Source organism: Streptopelia decaocto (assembly GCF_964273445.1).
Source record: "Streptopelia decaocto genome assembly, chromosome: 3".
NCBI lineage: Eukaryota > Metazoa > Chordata > Aves > Columbiformes > Columbidae > Streptopelia > Streptopelia decaocto.
The window spans coordinates 98,772,884-98,793,987 of NC_138656.1; positions in this window are offsets into that span (position 1 = coordinate 98,772,884).

Below are 21,104 nucleotides of genomic sequence, written 5' to 3' on the forward strand. Positions count from 1 at the left end.
CCATGGCATAGAAAGCAAAGCAGCAAGATTAGCTTTTTCCTACTGGACCTGAAAGAAGTTGCTCTCCTGGAAAGACTGGCAATCCAATAAGAAAAGTTGTGCAAACAGCAGCAGCATGGAAAAGAGAATTTGTAATTAAAACGGGAAAAATAAATGGAGAACTCCCATTCCAAAATTTTTCTCATCTCCACAAATACCTTAAAACCTCCACAAAATAGTCTCCTTCCCTGTTTCCTCATGGCACTCGTGCCTTCTATGCCTTTTTACCTCACATGGGACAGTAGACATCTTTAGAAATTTTTGACTATTCTTCAGCAATAGCTTGGGATCCCTATACTTGTTCCCCATACCCTTATGTACAAAAAAACCTCCTGCGTTTGTGTGCACATATTTGAAAAGCAACAAGTGTGGCTGCTGTATGGAAAGTGAGTCTGAATTTGCAGGTTGTTAGCTAGTCTGCAGTTGTTGCCCATGTGCAGATTTTTACCCAGTTTCCTGTTACCTGTAAAGAAGCTTTTTCTTTTTCATCCAGAGAGGCAAACTTCCTAGGGCATGACTCAGCCTATTTTAGGCATGCACTTTAGCATGAGATAAATTGCCTTCTCAAGGTGGCTATTTTTCTTTATTGACAGTAATGGGAGCCTCAGGAGTAATTACTAGAGATGAGTTGTAGTCACTGTAGTTTAGTTAAATGAATCCTACCTGATATAAACCCAAACCTTTTTCATCTTGAAGATAACGCAGTTTGAAGTCCATATCGAAGGACAATATCAGCCAATGTTAATTTAATTCCCATACTGTGTTTAGCATGTTGCTCATTCAATAGGTTTTGGTTTTGGTTGGTTGGTTGGGTTTTTTTGCTACAGTCAGACAAGTGAAACTACAGGCTTTTAATTAATTGTGTCATGTACAAGGACAATTCATGCATTGTTCCACAGCAGTTCAAAACACTTCATGGCTCTGTTATCAGGAAAGAAAGACCAAGCATACGGAAATCTCTGCCTGTAGCAGTAAGTTTAAATGTCTATCTGTTTACTCTAGGTGAAACTTACCTGTGAAAGAGCTCTCAAAGACAGATGTCATTGAACAGTAGCACAGAATTTTATCACTGCCATGAGATGACCCTTTTCCACCTACCAGCTGCTCACTGTTGCTCCTCCTGCAGCTGACAAGACATACAGAGGGTGAGATATTGCTGTTCAGCTCAGCAAAATTTACAGCGCACTTTGGATCATTCATTTTGCTGCTCCTTGACAGGTGACAGAGACATGCAACAGAGTAAAGGGAATTTAAACTGTATTTTCCATATGTTTCTCATTTGCACTTCACTGATGGAATTCCAAATCAACTTGATGGCTGTTGTTATAGTCTGTAGCATTCATAATTAAAAGTACAAAGCAGAATTTACGTTTAATTCAACCTACATTTGCATTGTTGAAGTGAATGTTCTTTGCAGATGATTACTGAATTGAAAAACAAATGTCTATGCATAACATTTAAGAATTAAGCATGTCAAAATACAGCAGAATTGGTGGCATTTCATTCTTAAAATGTTGAAGTGCATAGGTGCAAGCCAGGCGTGGTTTTTTATGGTATTGGACTGCCACTTGGGACATTCAGTTCACTGTACCCTGTGAACTTCAACAAGTCCTGCAGATGAAAATCTGTGAAGGGCATCTTCCTTCACCTCCAACATGGCCAAATGAAAGCCTGAGTCATTTTAAAACCATGTCTGTAGTTGAGTAAATAAGATATTTTCTCATTGCTAGTTAAAGAATACAGTTTTTGTATTGACCTGACAGAGCATGGTCTCAGGACTTGTTTGGGCTTGTCCTGGTTTATGTAGTTTTACCTTGTTTTAGCTGTAATAACAATTATGTAAGCAGTCAAGTTTGTTCTAGGATAGGTGTAGCTTATAGTTTAGCTAGTTGTTTTTCTGTGTAGAATGACTTATCTGTGTGGTCTGCAAGAGTGTAAACACTGAATTGTACAAGAAATATCAGACTGTACACACAAATCTCAATGGTCCATCAGTGGTCACTCTAAGAGTTACATCTTGTTAAAGCAGTTTAGATAGAACAGAGAAAAGAAAACTGAATAACTGAGAACCAAGGGAGAGAAAGTTCACATACACAGACTGTGTTAAGAAAAAGTATAAAAATAAGCACAAGCAGATACCAAACATGAAAGAGAAAGGGATCAACAGCATCAGACTTTTCCTGATGTGAAAGTTAGGACATCAATGACTCACTTACACCCCCATGACCTCCAGTTAAACCGTGTGAATGAATTTGAGGCAGTGCTGGACACATAACCTCATCCTATTTAAATGTGCTAGTATAGGTGCAGTCAAAGATACAGAATCACACAGAATCACAGAATCGACTGGGTTGGAAAAGACCTCAGAGATCATCGAGTCCAACCCTTGGTCCAACTCTAGTCCGTTTATTAGATCATGGCACTAAGTGCCATGTCCAATCTCAGTTTAAAAACCTCCAGGGATGGCGAGTCCACCACCTCCCTGGGCAGGCCATTCCAATGCCTGACCACTCTCTCTGTAAAGAATTTCTTTCTAATATCCAGCCTAAATTTTCCCTGGCAGAGTTTAAGCCCATGCCCCCTTGTCCTATTGCTAACTGCCTGGGAGAAGAGACCAATCCCCACCTGGCTATAACTTCCCTTCAGGTAGTTATAGAGAGTGATGAGGTCACCTCTAAGCCGCCTCTTCTCCAGACTAAACAACCCCAGCTCCCTCAGCCTCTCCCCATAGGTCTTATGTTCAAGTCCCTTCACCAGTCGTGTTGCTCTTCTCTGGACCCGCTCCAGCACTTCAATGTCTTTCCTGAACTGAGGGGCCCAGAACTGAACACAATACTCCAGGTGTGGCCTCACCAATGCAGAGTACAGGGGAAGGATCACTTCCCTTGTCCTGCTGACCACACTATTTTTGATACAGGCCAGGATACCGTTGGCCTTCTTGGCCACTTGGGCACACTGATGGCTCATGTTGAGCTTCCTGTCAATTAGTACCCCCAGGTCCCTTTCTGTCTGACTGCTCTCCAGCCACTCTGCGCCCAGCCTGGAGCGCTGCAGGGGATTGTTGTGACCAAAGTACCTGAAAATAAGTTGAAATACACGTCTTAAAGCTTTTTGCCCTATAAGTAATTTCTACAAGTTCAACCCAGATGGCTCATGATTGAAAACTGTGGCCATCTGATAGCTATTTTGCAGCTCAGATCTAGTAATCTGGCAGTTTGTCCAAGTCCTAGCAGAGAGATGCCCACATTACAAAAAACACCATCATAATTGACACTAGCTGACACCCTTGTATAAGCCTAAGCAGTAAGGTCAACCATGAAATAGGCATAGAGACCAAACTTCCCAAAGACGGCACTTTCTGGTCACAGCATAAAGGTACTGTCTGGGAAATTTGAGGAAATGTGCATTATTTTTGCTTGAGATGTATCTTTTCAGAGACTGAGTAGAGCAGTCATATGAACTCTGAATTTACTTGCAAAATTAATTACAATGAAAATGTTTCCAAAATGTTATGATCCTTCATCCTGCTCTATTTGGCAGATCACTTTGTATTAGAGCCATGTAACTGACATCAAAACAAGCTAATATTCATTTTTCATAAATTATTTCTTAACTCATGTCCAGAAAAGACCATTTCAGCAAGGAGCTTAATTTGTAATTAATATGCATATTCATTTGTTGCTTAGCAAAGTAGCACAGACGTAGCTGAAAATTTAGGCTTAAGTTAGATGCTGTTCCATTCATTGTTATAATTTTTTTGTTAATTTAGAAAGCAAGGTCTCACTTTCATAGAATCACAGGATCATTTGGGTTGGAAGAGACCCTCAAGATCATTGAGTCCAACCATAACCTAACTCTAGCACTAAATCATGCCCCTAAGAACCTCAGCTACACATCTTTTAAATACCTCCAGGGATGGCGACTCAATCACTTCCCTGGGCAGCCCGTTCCAATGCCTGACATCCCTTTCTGTGAAGAATTTTTTCCTGATATCCAATCTGAACCTTCCCTGGCACAACTTCAGGCCACTTCCTCTTGTCCTATCATTTGTTACTTGGGAGACGAGACCAACACTCTCCATGATACAAGCTCATGTCAGATAGTTGTAAAGGGCACTAAGGTTTCCCCTCAGCCTCCTTTTCCCCAGGGTAGACAGCTCCAGTTCCCCCAAACGCTTCTCATAAGACTTGTGCTCCAGGTCCCTCACCAGCTTTGTTGCCCTCCTCTGAACTCTCTTCAGCACCTCAATGTCTTTCCTGTAGTGAGGGGCCCAAAACTGAACACAGAATTCAAAGTGGGGCCTCACCAGTGCTGAGTACAATAGGACATTGACTTCCCCTGTCCTTCTGGCTACACTATTCTTGATGCATGCTAGCATACTGTCGGCCTTTTTGGTGACCTGGGCACACTGCTGGCTCATGGTCATCTGTCCGTTGACCAACACCCCCAGATCTCTTTCTGCCAGGCAGCTTTCCAGCTACTCTTCCCCAAGCCTCTAGTGTTACCTGGGGTTGTTGTGACCCAGTTGCACGACCCTGTACTTGTTAAACCTCCTACAATTGGCCTCAGCCCAATGATCTAGTCTGTCCAGATCCCTCTGTATGGCCTTCCTGCCCTCAAGCAGATTGACGCTCCCACCCAACTTGGTGTTGTCTGCAAACATTGACCATTGATAAAGATATTAAAGAGAACTGGCTGAAATACTGAGCCCTGGGGAACACCACTCCTGACTGGCCAACAACTGGATTTGACTCCATTTACCACAACTCTTCAGGCCTGACCAGCCAGCCAGTTCCTCACCCAGTGAAGAGTATTCCAGGCCATGAGCTGCAGGCATCTTTAGGACAAAGCTGTGGGAAACCATATCAAAGGCTTTGCTGAAGTCTAAGTACACAACATGCACAGCCTTTCCCTCATCAACTAAGCAGATCACCTTGAAAAAGTGATTTCCTTTCACATGCATCTCAAAGACTCTTTAAATGCCCAAATCCTACAGCTAAACAAAGTTAATCCCTCAGAACTGCTGCTAAACTTTTGCCTAAGTCTACGCACTTGTGCCTCTGACCCTACCTTTCTACTAGTAGACATTTGCATGGTCATTTCTTCTTGATGTTATTTGGACATTAAGTTTTGCAGTAACTCTCTTGGCTTCAGCAGAGTCAGTGTTCATGTTTTCCCAGTCCTCATTGCTGAACTTTGTATTTCAAATCATTTTACTAGTGTAATTAAGATGGGATCCTTTCTGTTCCAGTAAACACCGTATTCATCCAAAAATTCAAATAGACAACTATTGAAATTTTCAAAAGACAGATGCAGCCACACTTGATATGTATTTCAGTTCAAATTAGGCAACTAGGACCTTTGAGAACCCTTCTAAGTCTCAGACTACATATTCAGAACATAAGCACCATCGAAAACTTTTGCCAAAAAAAGAAAAAAATGAACAAACAAACACATAGCAAAACAAAACAAAACAAACTATAAGCTTCTGTAGTGTGGGAGAAGTATTACAAACTGGGTCTGTATCCAGGTTACAAAGTTATGGCCTGCATAGGTAGACAACTATAACTAGTTGGTAAAAAACTGGTCGAAATACCAGATTACAGGTTCACAGGGCCATAGTTAATAGGTCATTCTCTACCTTATGACTTTTAACAAGTAGAGTGCTGCAGGGGTCTACCATAGGAAATACCATGTTTTACATCATCAGTGACTTGGAGGAAATAACAGAGATAACTGTCCTCAGGTTTGCGGATTATGCCAAGCTTTAGGAGCACCACTTAACTTGAGAGCAAAGCTACCATTAAAGATCTAGACAGACCAGAGGAATAAGCCAACATGAATCTTACGAAATTATAAGTCCTGCATTTGGGAAGGAAAAGCCCTTGACAGTGACACAGACTGGTGCCTGACCAGCTGGGGAACAATGCTGGGGGTCTTGTCAGGCAGCATGAACAGACAGTGCTTGGTATGTGTGAAGCCTTTTTCACCATCAGGACAGCCAAGTAGTGGAGCAGTGTGCCAAAGAGGTTCTGTAGTCTTCACAGATAGAGATTTTCAATATCTGTCTTGGCAAAGCCCTGAGCAGCCTGATCTGACCCAGTCACTGACCCTGCTCTGAGCATGAAGTTGGACTAGAAAACTCCTGAGGTCTCTTCTGAATTTTATCACTCTATTGACAGTGTGTTTTACCAGCCAAAGCATTCATGTGAAATTTGATGTGTCCACCATAGCTTGTGATGGTAGAGAGATAGTTTTTCATATTGTTTTGGTTTGCTGTTGTTTTTGGTGTTTTTTGTTTGTTTGTTTGTTGCTGTTGTTGTTGTTGTTTTTCCAATAAAAAGACTAATGATGGCTAGAAAACATGGGAGTTAAACAAAGGCCATCATATTTCTACTGCTGTCAATTCCAACTAACGGTAGAGGAGAAGGATGAAGAAAATGGAACAAAGAATGTAAGATACGGTACAGAAACTAATCTGAACAGAGTCAGTTTTCAGGTATCTAGATATCCACTGATTTCAAGGTTAACACTACAAATTTTACCTTTGACATTTTTATAGATTGAGGCTTTACAGTCCAATGATGCCCAGCTTGAAAGACAAACAGAAAAAGGTCTTGTCAGAGTCCAATATCCTTACCATCTTTTAGATATTCTGTACATGAAGGGTGTAGTGTTTAATAGCAAATTTGCTTATTTGAAGATGGTTGACATTATATGGGATTTCCAATTTAGTGGAATGGTACAAAATATGCTGTATAATGTGATACAAATGCAAGTTACACTTAGAAAAATGTAGCAGTTGTAGCACACAGTTTCAATCACAATACCAATGTGATTCCCATTACTGGTCTCTAGAACATGCTCACCATCATGTTGCTGGGCATTGCCAGTCACCAGGAAGGAATATGTGGGTTGATTCCAGCTCAAGCCCATGTCTCTCTTTAAAATACTTTTGCAAGTTGTCTCATTTTTACTCTCTTTGTTGGGCTGAGCTACATATTCATTCACCTCCAATGTTGGTCTGTCTAAGAGACATTCACACTTTTTTAATGAACTCAAGGAGAAACATTTACACCACCCGTTTGTTTATCTACTCCAGTGTTGACAGCTGTTTCTCTAAAAGAAAGACCACCCTCATTTGCAAAGGTGTCATGTAGCAAACAAGCTGGTTTCTTTGCAAGATCTGTGGTCAGGCACACCCTGCTTTATTCCCTGAGCTTCAGAGGCACATTGCCCTTGCTCATCTCCTCTGAGCCTTCTTCCATTTTAGGGCTTTATTGGTTAGTCGCATGACTTTAAACATTATAATGCGCTCGATAGTATGGCAATTTTCACTGTAAGAAACCCTATAATTAATTACAGATACCTGGGACTGATAGGATACAATTTTATTTCTGTTTTTTAACATTTCTTAAGACTTCCCAGAACTGATGTTTCTGCCATTTCTTTTAATGGTATTCTAATGCTATGGGATACATTTTTTTCCTCAGCGATAGATTACCAAAAGTAAACGTGGTAATCTGGAAAACTGTTTTTCCCTATTAGAAATTCACCAGGTGGTCTTTCTTCATTCACCTTCCAATATCCTTTAGAATATTACATGCAAAGGGAAGTTTAGACAAGATCATAAGTACCTTAGGTAATCATGATGTTTTAATCTTAATTTGAAAGGTCTAATAAAGATAACATTTTCCCATGCCATGAATAACATCACAGCTGATTATGTTGACTCCACTGTTGCTATATCAGCATGATTGTTCTGATAGAGAATGCTGGAAGTTTGCAACATGAAATGAACTTTTCAGTTGTGTAAACAAAAACGATATGATGATTATAGAGTATAGAGACCACAGTGAAATTAGAAAATTCTGTTTATTTGAATCAGTTAACAAGATGAGAGCATTGATCTTATTATACCACACACTAGTACTGTTGAGGACTGAAATTGTATTTTAGCTCTCATTATGACTTATGGATAGGGAGCAGATTTTGTGCATTTGCAATCACATTGAGATAAAAATTAGATATTCCTCTTGCACATTCTGAAAATTACTTAAGCTTGTTCATTCATAATGTCAGTTATTCCTTCCTTTATTAGTTTTCTTCTGACAGAATCCACAAAAGCACAGTATGAAATCAGAAGACAGCACCATCCATGAACTAACAGTCTAAGCATCAGGAAAAAAAAAGCAAAAACAAAACCAAGACAAAAAAACACACATAAAGACATATAGGAAGGAAAAGGTTGCAACATATAGGAAGACAGGTTATATGGTAAATGATCAAGGGATGAAAATACAATGTATTATTGTTGTACAGTATCTTCTTATATATCACAGACATCATCCACATAAGCTGTTCACTAGCACTGGAAACTAAATAAGCTGATTCATCTCACCTGTTTTAAATACCTGTTAAAGGATAGTATGACTGATGCTCTTCTATTACTTTCCTCTTGTCTTTATGGAGGAAGCTCATAAGGGACCAATTAGATACGTAAGATCAGAGGAATGCCATCTTCAGTATCCCGGGGCAAATGTCAGCTGCCTGGTCAACGGACATGTTGAAACTTCCAATTGTAACTTGATACAAACATTTGGGCTATCATATATAGATACAGTATAAAAGCACATTGCTAATGAATCTGTCTAGGACCAACAGGAAATGGCAGGATACAATTTGTAGTTGAAGAAAGGATTTCACCGTTTTGTTATACACAAAATAAAATAACATGTGCCTGTTAGAATAACACCTTTCTCCTTTTGGACTTTCATGCAGTTGATGAAAAATTATTTTTTTCAACTGTTCCATTTAAAATTATTTAGAAACTTTGGAGGGCCAAACATTTCCAAGTAAATAATATACTTTTTACAGTATGTTATTTCTCCTTTAACTATTACAATAGTAATGTACATTCCATTCACTTTGCCTACATAATTATCTTATTCACAGATTTCTATGTGAGGGAAAAAAATGTAAGCAAACTGAGTAGTTACTAGTAACCAAATTTAGTGCTGAGATATGGTAAATAAAAGCTCATCTCAACACTTCAGTAACTCTTATGTGAATAGTCAAACAGCAGATTTAATTAAACCAATCACAACAATGTTTCTATAGTTGAAAAAGTTTTATTCTGAAGCTTTTGTGACGCCTCAGTGTGGAGGACCGATATAATTTCAATTCGTACAAGGCAATTCAAAGGTATGGTTATCATATGGGGTCATTGCAAGGTATAGTTTACGCTGTTCAGGTGTGTTAACTCTGTATTACCATTTCTTACTATATTTTTATGTCTTTGTGTAACAGTAAGATTACTTTTCTTGACTTTGTGTCTCATTATGATGTTGCCATGCTCAAATGGTGATGTGTTTACACAATTCTACTTTTACAGAGCTTTTAAAGTTTGTGTTGTCTTGAGATACACACACTGTATTTGTATTCTTGTCAGCAGCCGTGGAGAGATAATATAATAGAGACGTAAGCAGAGTCAAAGTGTATCAGTTTATGAAAAAAATCTGACTTAATGTTTTCAATGTTATTCCACTTCCACTTTTGAGTTTGATTAGCAGTGATGACAATAGCTTTATTCTGAGCTGACCCTTTACTAATATAAGATGACACTTCTAATACCATGCTTTGTGTGGCGACACTGTTATTAGACAAAAGTCTGCCTGAACCGAGTCCTCAGATATAAAACATTTCCAGGGATCATTTTCTAAATTACGGTATGAGAGATGCATTCAGTAAGGTAGAGAGGCACCAGTGTCTGCATTGAAGAGCTTGCTGGCTGACTGATTTAACTTCATTTGGTACAAAAGTTTGTGGTAGCAAGCTGGTAGCAATCCGGTTTTAAATGAATCTCTTTGTAGTTCTCATTAAGTAGGAAGCACATGTTCTTCCCCACATCCTGCCATTACTTAGGAATGGAAGCAGGATACATGACTCATTATGTAGTGTAAATTATTTTTGGCTACATTTTGATGCTGATGAACATTTTAATAGACTCAACAGTTTCAGTCACATTTTGTTTTCCTTCCCCTTCTGTGTGTTAGGCATCATACATATATGCATATATTTATTGATTGGGAGGAAGGGAATTGAATACCTGTGCATTCATGTGACAGAAAGTTCTGATAATGCGTTAACAGTTCATCTACAACAAAGTGGCAGTTCCAAGACTGTGAAGGTGATGCAGCTGCAGCTCCATCTGACTGCACCTTGAGCTAACTGGCCTTACTCAAAAAACAGGACAAAGTAGCCAGGGAAAAAAAACCACCATTGGTATCACAGCAGCTGAGGATGTGCTCACGGGCCAGGGAGAGATGTTCATACAGCAGAACAGGGAGTCATAACTGCTAAGATTTTAAAAACAACCTCTGAATCTTTCTGTGGATCTTTGTTCAGGCAATTTGGTTAAAATTATAAAATGTGTTTATAGTAGAGCAAGAAATTAAGTGTAGGTGGTTTTATCTCATGGCCAGCACTTGTATTGTAATAGCATATGTTTTTATTCTTTTTTCAGATAATCCAATAGACAGATAGGTAGATGAAAATCACATGATGTATTTGTTTGCACCAGTAAAAATGCCCCATTAAAAGAAAAACTCTTAAACATATTTAAAATTAAAAAAAATCTTGAGGCCAAGGCAATATTCTTTTCTGTATACCAAATCACTCTTTTTTTTTTCCTTTTAATATTCTCCTTGTGATATCAATAAAGGGTTTGAAAATTATTTGGGAGGATAGACAGATGTGCCATGCTTTATAGGTTTAATGCATTACATTTCTTTTTTATTTCTATTTCAGTATAAATCATCTTGTACTGCTTTGAAGTTCCATTATAGGTTTATCTTGTGTTCTATTCTGCATGCCCAAAAACCTGTACTAAAACAAGCAAATGCCCTCACAGCATCACAAGCTAGAGGTATCATACTCATCAACATAAAGATCTAATCCTTCCTAATTGTAGTGATCAGCCTAGAGGACTCTTGTACAAGGAGCTGGTGATCCACATAATGGCCAATTTGGTGTATGTCCCTATATCATAAGTACTATGCAACCACAAAGTGTAAACAAATCAATAATATACTTAACCAATGTACATATAATCAACATGTAGTTAATCAGTGTACATGTTATCAATGTTATTCATTTATCCACATTCCAAGATTGATTATTGTTAGTGCCTGACAGACTGGTACTGTGAGTAAGCCCCTGTAAGAATACTCATGACCTTAGATCTGCCAAAATTCACCACAGACAGCATCTGTGCAGCGTGCTGTGCCATGACCAGAGCTCAGTCCAACGCTGCAATATCTCAGGTTTCCCTGTCAGAAGGGATGTAAGCTTTTACAACTTGCTATCACCTTTTCCATGATTGTATCAATAAATAGTTATGTGTCTTGAAAGTATTTGTGCCTTTCTTGTTGGGATCTGAAAAGAGCTAGCACCTCCTGGTTCCACCATGTAAAGAAATACTTACTGTTCCCTTTTACCTGTTATCTGCCTCTTTTTCTGAAGTGTGAGTGAAAGATGTGGTATACAAAGACATTTGCCTTACCAAACTAATACATTTGTAATTGATAATGAGAAAAATATAAGCATTTTGGATTATTGGTATCTAGATCTACAAACAGTTTTCAAATCCAGACAATTAACAAAAAAATTCTGAAGTTGCATGGCTGTTGAGATGGCAATGTTAATTTCATAAATTATTGATATTAAAAGTATTTCTAGGATATGTATGTGTTTACTAATTCTGATGCAAAAAAAACTGGTGTATTTTTTTAAATGCTGGGTTTATTTCAGAATAATTCCATTCAAATTCTAAGATATAGTTTAGATTGAATCAAGTCTTCCTTTTTTTGCTTGCAGTATCTATGCTATTTCTGTGATTACTATCCAAATTCTGATGAAGGACCGTGAAAAAATGGTTATGGGGTTATTTGAAATTACTGGGTTTATTTCAGAATAACTAGATTCAAATTGAAGATACTGTTCAGATTTACTCAGGTCTTTCTTTTTGTGGGTTGCAATAGCCTCACATTAGGAGATGATTTTGGAACAAGTGGTGGCATTTAAACATCTGCAGTATTATTCTTTCACATGGTCAAGAAGACCTTGATGGCCACCAAGTGAGAATGAAAACTGCAGTTAGATTTCTGTGTCTTACTAAGTCGTCTTCTTGCAAAACATCCTTTCTTAAATGTGATCAGAAACGATGACAAAAGAAGTCCTCCAAGGATGTACTATCACAGTATGTTTCCCAGTGTTTTTTATAAAGCATATTATTTCTGCAGTGCATTAAACATACTTTTGAGTAAGAAACATTGCAAACAAAGATGCTGAACTCTAAAGGAAAACATTGATTATATGAAGGGTCTCCTGTTTCCAGGCTGCCTCAGCTCAATAACACTTCAGAAGGACCAGTGTCTCTTTTTAATGTAAATATCACTTTAAAGTGAGGAAGAAAGCTAACCTGAAAAGTGCTTAAGTTACCTTTATACACTGAGGGGCCTGAGGAGGCTGTTTGTTTATCTTATCTGGCCTAGCTGCACTCATCACTGTGTCATCAGAATTCCTGTCTGTTGGTGAGAGAATATTTAGTTGATAAATAATGTTGGAACTTTATTTTTCAAGCACATTTTCTCCCTCTATAAAGTTCTCTCCACCTTCCTACTTCAGTGGAGTTACCAAGAATACAGTCACACTTTCAAATGGAACATAGTAAGATAGCAGTTAGCAGCAAAAAGTTTCTCAGGATGGTTTTCCTTTTCTGTATAAACTATTTTCATCCACCATACATCTTCCATGTGTAACCACATGTCAAGTTTCCTTGTCTCAAACTCAGAAGTAACCCCCAACAGCTGCCGCCCAAGAGAGGTATGTGCACAAACAGAGCAATGAAACTGCTGCAGAATACTTTATATGCCTTAAACTTTTCTAATGATGTTTTTGTCACATCTGATGTCTGACAAATGAGCCTCTGTCCTATAAAGCATGCTATAGTAGCTGGGGAGCTGAGAGCTGCTAGTTACTGAGTATGTCACACCAGGAAGCAGATGTGTGATCGACGATCTGACTCAGATATGTGTCATGTCAGACTACTCCAAGCATCTCCATGAGCCTCTGAGGTCCTGATCTTGCTTTCTCTGTTTAGGCAAAATCCCACTGAAAGGGGTTGCTTCATTAGGTATGCAAGAATCAACAGCCTACAGATCCTACCGTCTCAAGTACTTTTAAATGATGCAAAGCTCAGTACATGTTTTAAAGGCAAGAAAGGATTATGTTTATGAAAAAAAAATAATAAGGTAAATAAATAACTTTATAGCTTAAACACCTGACCATCATTTCAGGAATAAATGAGGAAAATTTGCTTTTTTTTTTTAATGTTCTTGCCTAGCTCTGAAAGCAAAACTTAGAAACCTAATTTTCATCAGTAAAATATCCTAGACCACACTAGGAGTATACTCAAACATCTCAGACCTAAAAACACTCAGAAGTCCAGAGCCAAAGTCTTAAGTGGTGTTTTTAACATTGTCATGTGTATATAAACCACAAGGATGGAAAGTGAAAGGAAGGTCATTCTCTTCATCCAGAAATCCAATATTTATCCCATCCATCTGAGGTTAGAAAACCTTTCTTCAGTCCTTCATCTGTTTCAAAGTGGGTCCTTCCAAAATAAAATGACTTAAAATAAATAAAATAAGCCTCAAAAAGGTTCACAAGATAACCTATTTTTTTTTTCTCCTGCTCGAAAAGAGGTTGCCATAGTTTTCTTCTCATTCTTCAGGGATGCTCATCTAATCTGTTTTTGAAGCTCTGTACTTACAGACCCCACAACTTCTGGGCAGCCTATTATAACACTTAATTGCTGGTTTTGTTTGGATCATTTTTTTTCCCTAAAATGCAGCATGGATTTTCGTTACTGGAATAAGCTTTTTAATTTCTTTTTCAATTGGATAATAGTTTTCTTCTTGTCTGGAGCAACCTGTTACATACTTAAAGGTTGCTATCATATCCCCATTAATCACCATTCACAGAATCACAGAATGTTAGGGATTGGAAGTGACCTCAAAAGATTATCTAGTCCAATCCCCCTGCCAGAGCAGGAACACCTAGATGAGGCTACACAGGAATGTGTCCAGGCAGGTCTTGAATGCCTCCAGAGTAGAAGACTCCACAACCTCCCTGGGCAGCCTGTTCCAGTGTTCTGTCACCCTCACTGAGAAGTTTCTTCTCAATTTAAGTGGAACCTCCTGTGTTCCAGTTGGTACCCATTACCCCTTGTCTTATCATTGGTTGTCACTGGGAAGAGCCTGGCTCCATCCTCATGACACTCACCCTTTATATATTTGTAAACATTAATGAGGTCACCCCTCAGTCTCCTCCAAACTAAAGAGCCCCAGCTCCCTCAGCCTTTCTTCATAAGGGAGGTGCTCCACTCCCTTAATCATCTTTGTTGCCCTGCGCTGGACTCTCTCCATCAGTTCCCTGTTCTTCTTGAACTGAGGGGCCCAGAACTGGACACAATATTCCAGGTGTGGTCCCACCAGGGCACAGCAGAGAGGGAGAAGAACCTGTCTTGACCTACTAACCACCCCCTTCTAATACATCCCAGGATGCCATTGGCCTTCCTTGCCACAAGGGCGCAGTGCTGGCTCATGGTCATCCTGTTGTCCACCAGGACCCCCAGGTCCCTTCCCCTGCGCTGCTCTCTAATAGGTCATTCCCCAACTTATACTGGAACCTGGGGTTGTTCCTACCCAGATGCAAGACTCTACACTTGTCATATTTCATTAATTTTTTCCCTGCCCAACTCTCCAGCTTGTCCAGGTCTCGCTGGATGGCAGCACAGCCTTCTGGCGTGTCAGCCACTCCTCCCAGTTTTGTGTCATCAGCAAACTTGGTGACAGTGCACTCTATTCCCTCATCCCAGTCATTGATGAATATATTGAAAATATTTAATAATATAATATATTGAATATAATATAATATATTAAATAATACTGGTCCCAATACTGGCCATTCCCTTCCCTCAATTAATAAGCTCCAGATATTTCAATCTCTGCTTACATGTCAGATTTTGTATTGTTCCAATTCTTCTCATTGCTCTTCTGTGTCTACTTTTGCCGTGGCTCAAATTGGTCACAGCATTCCAGCTGATCTTTTGCCCATGCAGTTTTAAGTGGAGATTAATAGCAACTGGCAGCAAAAGCAGTGGGGAAGAATCCTGTTCCAGAGCATCCGAGCATTTTTGCTGTTTATCAGGATGTCCAAGCCGTGTAGCCTGCTGTGACATAATGGTATGAATTTCATCCCATCTGAAAGTGTTAATTTCACTACCCTAAAACATCTAGATTTGGAAGTCTCATAAGGCATTTGGAAATGCTAAACTAAAAGCCTGCTGGATAATGTCATGTTCTATATTTAACAAGATAATCCACCTTTTATTTCCCCAACCAGAGCAGAGCTTCACATCATTTAAATGTGATAGTCTCAGCAGTTTTCAAAGTAGGGTTTTTATTTAGAACATAGATTTCCAAAAGAAAATAAAATAGAATTTCAGACAAAAGATTTGTCTCTTAGGAAATAGTAATTAATTCAGCTCTACCAGAAGTACTATAACAGAGAAAATCAATAAAGCCCCTCTATAAATACAGCCTGTAAGCCTGAAGTTTGTCTCATTTTATTTTGTTATGCCTGATAGTCACTCTATTCCTATGATTCATAATCAATATTAAATTAACTGGTCTATAAATCCAAAATAGTGAGACTTGTGGCTTTCATAATATATCATAAAAATATTTTTATGTGTACAATTTTTTAGTCCAACCCTTTACATGCTATGTGCAGCTATTCAGTGCAACAGACAATCAGAGAATTTCCTACTTAGAAATATCATTGTTTTCCTGCCTTAAATACACTGAGACTATTCATTATTGCTTTACATATTGCAAGAAGCATACCAGAAGCACCCATTTGCTACATATCAGGGCAATGGGAAATGACCCTTGAAATTCTAGTGACAGAGGATAGGGAATTTTCACAAAGTTTTCACCACAGGAAGCACATTTTCCCTAATCAAATAAGACTTTGGAGCAGACCACTACAGAGTAAGAAAGAAGATAAGAAACTTGGTTATGAAGAAAACGTGAACAAAGCAAAAGCTCTCTTCTACCTGTAGCGGAGGAGGTGAGTGGAAAACCAATGCAGTACTTGTGCTGTGGTACTCTCTTCTGACTTCATCCTCAGTTGACCCATCTCTGGTGAAAACTACTGTATTGTGGTTGAGTCTGCACTTGACTAGGAAATCGGATATAAATTGCTCAGTTTGTACTAGTCATTAGCTGACATCCATACAAATGTGTTCATTTCAATACTGTTTTGAAAATGAGACTTAATTATTTGAACTGAGCTCTGATCCTATTGGGACCACCTAACCTTCCTAGTAACTGCAATCTCAAAATGAGCATGTAGGCATCTGTCAGCTATCACTATGAGTTCCCTAGATCAAGGATTTTTCAGGACTGGTTAGTCAATACTGGTTTATCTTGGTGCTGGGAAGTACAAGGGAGCAGGCGGGTGAAAGACCAGGACTTCATTCCCAACCAGGCAGATGTCATGGGAGCATTATGACCTTGCCTTGACCAAGACTTGAGGACTGAGCATAATCAGCTATGGCAGTACAGACAAGAACTGAGTGGGATGCAACCTGGTAGGGGCTCTGGACCAAACAGTAAAAGGGAAAAAGATAACCTGAGACTGCCAAAAAAATGCAGCTGGGGAAAACACTAGAACATGGACTTCTGGCACTGTGTATGAGCAGAGAGCCCATGTCAGGGCCAAGCCACTGACCCGAGCCTGACATTGACTCTGACGAGACTGAGAACCGTGTTTCCCCAGGCTGGTCTCTGCCAACCTATGAGAGGGATCTTGGGGACCAGGTCTTGGCTGTCTCCCACTCTGCATGTATGCACACAAAGCTTTTCCTGACACAGACTGTCTCTCACTTGGCCCACTTCATAAATTGAGCTTATTGACAGATGTTCCTTTCCGCTTCATTGCAGTAGAAAACTGTGTCTTGGGACTGTAACCTGTAAAGCTGGATCATACACTAAGTAAGCCTAAGTATGCCCCTCTGTTGCAGAAGACGTGTCACTGGTCTGTACTTACTAAGAAGGTATCTACCTCCATTTACTGAAAGATCTTAAAAATTCTTAGAGGTTTATGGACCAAATGTATATTATAGCAATAACGGATTTTGCTGTAAGTACTCATTTTCCTTGACTTCCTCTAGTGTTCTAAGTAGTTTCTATTATACTATCTGTCAAGGGTTTTGATTGCGGGGTGACAATAAAACCGTGGCAGATGTATTGTTAGCCCCCCTCTTCCCTCCTCCTTCCCTCTTCAGCCCCTCCCTCTCCCCCCTTCCCACTCAGAACAGGTAATTGGAAGGGAAAGAAGGACAGAGAGAAAAGAGTTGAAAAAATGAAAAATGTTTTACTAACGCTACTAATAAGAACAGAGAAAATAATACAAAACATACAAAACAAATCTTGAAAGTCTCAGCAACTGCAGAGCCGGCACCCGAAGTCCTGGATTGGACTCTGCAGCCATCTGGAGCTGGATTCAGTCTGTCACTGGGCCTCAGTTCGCAGGGACGACTAGCAAGGTCCTCTCCTAATGTCGGCCATAAGCAAAAGGAAAAAAAAAGGGGCGAGATCCTCGTGATTTCCCACTTTTATATGAAGTATTCACGTGAATGGGCTGTTATACCCATTGGTCAGTTTCTTGGTCACCTGTTTTCTTATTGCCCCTCTTGCAAGAGGTGCATCCATGCTTATCAATAACTTTGCATTCCATTGCTATGTTTACCAAAACATGTATCTGGTTGTCCAGGAAAATGCAGCTAATATGAAAGCTTTAGCTGACAGGCAAATTCACTAAAAGAGAAACTTGTTTTTAACAAAACCAGTACAGTTATATAATTATAAATTCCTATCCAACCATTTTTAACAGCTTCCAGTAATGTGTCAAGCAATGCTACTGAAAACTGTCATATATTTCATTTCTCCTCTTCTGTTTATTCTAATGAGGTCTTGTCCTTTCCCCTGTACCCTAACAGGATCTTGAGAGGTAAGAGGCTGGGATTACATGTTTGTTTGAAAAACAGAGGCAGAAATGAGGAATAGCTTGAAGAAAATATATATTTTTCACAATTATACTTAAACTACAGAAGTGTAGCATTTACTTAAGTTACTGAAGTTCAAATAAAATTATAACACTGGAGAACACTGTTTTATGGGAAAGGAATTCTTCTAAGTTTCATAATTTAGCGTATTTGGTTAAGACCCATAAAGACAGTTATTTGATTTAAGATATTATCAAAACAAGGAAATAATAGTGTCGTCTTCTTAACGGATTTTTTTTAACAGTCTGAGCCAAGAATTATACATGGAATTATACATTTTAAAGACTGGGTTTCATATTAACATACTGGTTTTTATCAGCAAACTAATCTTGCATAATAGAAATGCATATTCGTTATATAAATATCTCTAAAGCTTGATCAAAAACTTTAGTGGTTTAACTCCAGGTTTTTTATGTTGGTGGAAGGTAGCAGAGATACAAGGGGGAAGGATGACTAGTTGCTCTTTTTAAATTTTTCTGTTACATTGAAATCATATAACCTAGCTTAACCACCTCTGGCCATGCAGCTGGGAGACTATGTCTACTCCTAATAATGTTAACTGCATTTTCTAATTATTATTTATATTCTTTGAGTATGGGTTAATATCCATTTTCTTGATGCATTTAAAGACCTGTTTTTGCTCTAAGAAACTTTGCTACCTGTGGCGGAATGCAACCCCCCTCTTTCCCCTTCCCCCCCTTCAGTTTGGAAGGAGTGGGTGCATCTCCCTCTTTCTCTGGTACTTGAGGCTAACAGCTTCTTTTGTTTGGCCCCAGAGCACCCTGGCCAGGGCTGTTAGGAGAAGGGAGTGCCGAGGCGCCACTGAGCCGCTGGGTGCCTGCGGCCAGTGTGGGGGATGTTTGGAGGCTTCAGGGGCACCCACTCCAGTGTGGGGGTGCAGAGAAGCTTCTAGAATGCCTACAGGTCAGATCTGATCAGCCAGTATAAAAACGGGACTCTCGTCGGTGACTCCGCCCATTGTGCGGGTCCCTCGGAGCACGAGCTTGGCCACTGCCGCCGGGAGCCACGGGCCCCCCCTGCTCCCCGGGATGGAGACTCCGCTTGCCCTGCCACCACGTGTGTAAGTAAAACTTCTCGCAGGATTGCAAGTATATTTATACTTTTCGTGCACATTTGCACATGTATTTTCCGTGCACATTTGCACGGGTACTTTAAATTAATCCTCGCACAGTCGCGAGTGGCTGCCGAGAGCCCCTCGCACAACCGCGAGTGTATTTTCCTCCCGTGCTTCCACATAAGCACGTGTAGGATTCCGTGCACACTAGCACGTGTAAGTAAATTATTTCCTCGCACAATTGCGAGTGTATTATAAATTTACTCTCGCGGAATCGCGAGTGTACACTTCCCGTACTCACTACGAGTGCGTGCATCTCTTTAAAAAAAAATAATCCTGCACTGTGTTTGGCAAGTGTGTGCTCCTCCGGGACCCAGGGCCGGCTCTGGCATTGTTTTGGTGCAGCCACGTGCATGCATTCTGTGGACCGCCTGTTGTATTAGTTGCTGCCCCTTCAAATTATTTCCTCAACTGATATCCGAACCTGTATTTAAGTCACTTGCGGAGTGCTAAAACCCTGTTTCTCACTGGTTTAATAAAAGTTGTTGTGGACTCTGTTGTCCCTTAAATCAACCTTGGGGTGCCTCCGTGTAATATTTCGTGACACTACCTAATCAAGTCTTGTGAGTGAGAGCAAAACATTGTCACTTTCCCCACTGCGCTTTCTCCAGCATGAGATCCATAGTACCATAAACATTTGTCAACCCACTTGTGGCTTTCATGACCCATATTTTCTCCAGGTTATACAGTAGCTGTCCATACCTGTAAAATCATTTTATTACTTGACTCATATTACTATCAATTCTGTTTACAATCATTACCATTATTGCGCATTTGTCCTTTCCTCTCTGCTGTGTACAACTCTTCCAAACACCACATAGGGTTAACATTTTGATATAAACATAAAATATTTTGGCAAACTGAATTACTGTAATTTACAGTACAGAACAAGATGATAATGAACACCGCTCTGAACTAGACCTGTGAGTTGTTATTTGTCTCACTGTTTGAATAAGAATATGCTTGAAGTTATGATCTAAGAGGACACTTCTGCCACCTTCAAAATGAAAAATAATGGCAGGAGAGAAAAAAAAACAAACCTGTAATAATCTTGTATCAGTCAAAATCTCCCAGATATTACAAAGCGCTTTATCTCTGTTACAGAAAATAAATTAAAAAAAAAAAAAAATACACCACAACAAGACAAACCTTTAATAAAATAAAATATAAGAAAGAAATGGGTCACCAAACAGACTACATATGTTTACTAACTGAGGAAATGTTTCCTAGTGTATACAATTACTCTTTCTGTTGAGTGCCATGACACATCTTATGAGATATATTACTTGAAGAAGACGTGTGTTGCCCACTTGAAGAATAATTAAGTTTTCTACTGCTCAGTATTACATTTGAAAGCACAGTATAGATCAAGATAAAAAGGCAGAAAGGCAAGCTTATATCAAATTAAAATCAGAAAAGGTGAAAAAAAAACAGGAAGAACAGCACAATATTTTTACTTTTAAATATGAAGGCTTTTTCTTCTGCTCAAATGTCTTGGTATTATTTTTTTTTAATTTGATTTTGGACAGCAGTAAGTAATTACAAATAATTGATTTGTAGAAAGCTAAAATTTCTATTTGAGTGCATATATTAGTTTTAATGACACAGTATGTTATTCTGAAAAAAATACTATTTTGGTTTAGAGAAAACTGGTCCTACACTGATGAGAAAAAGTTGCATCCAGCATCATTTTATCATCATGTTAACAACAAAACTTTGTACAGAATTTTCCCA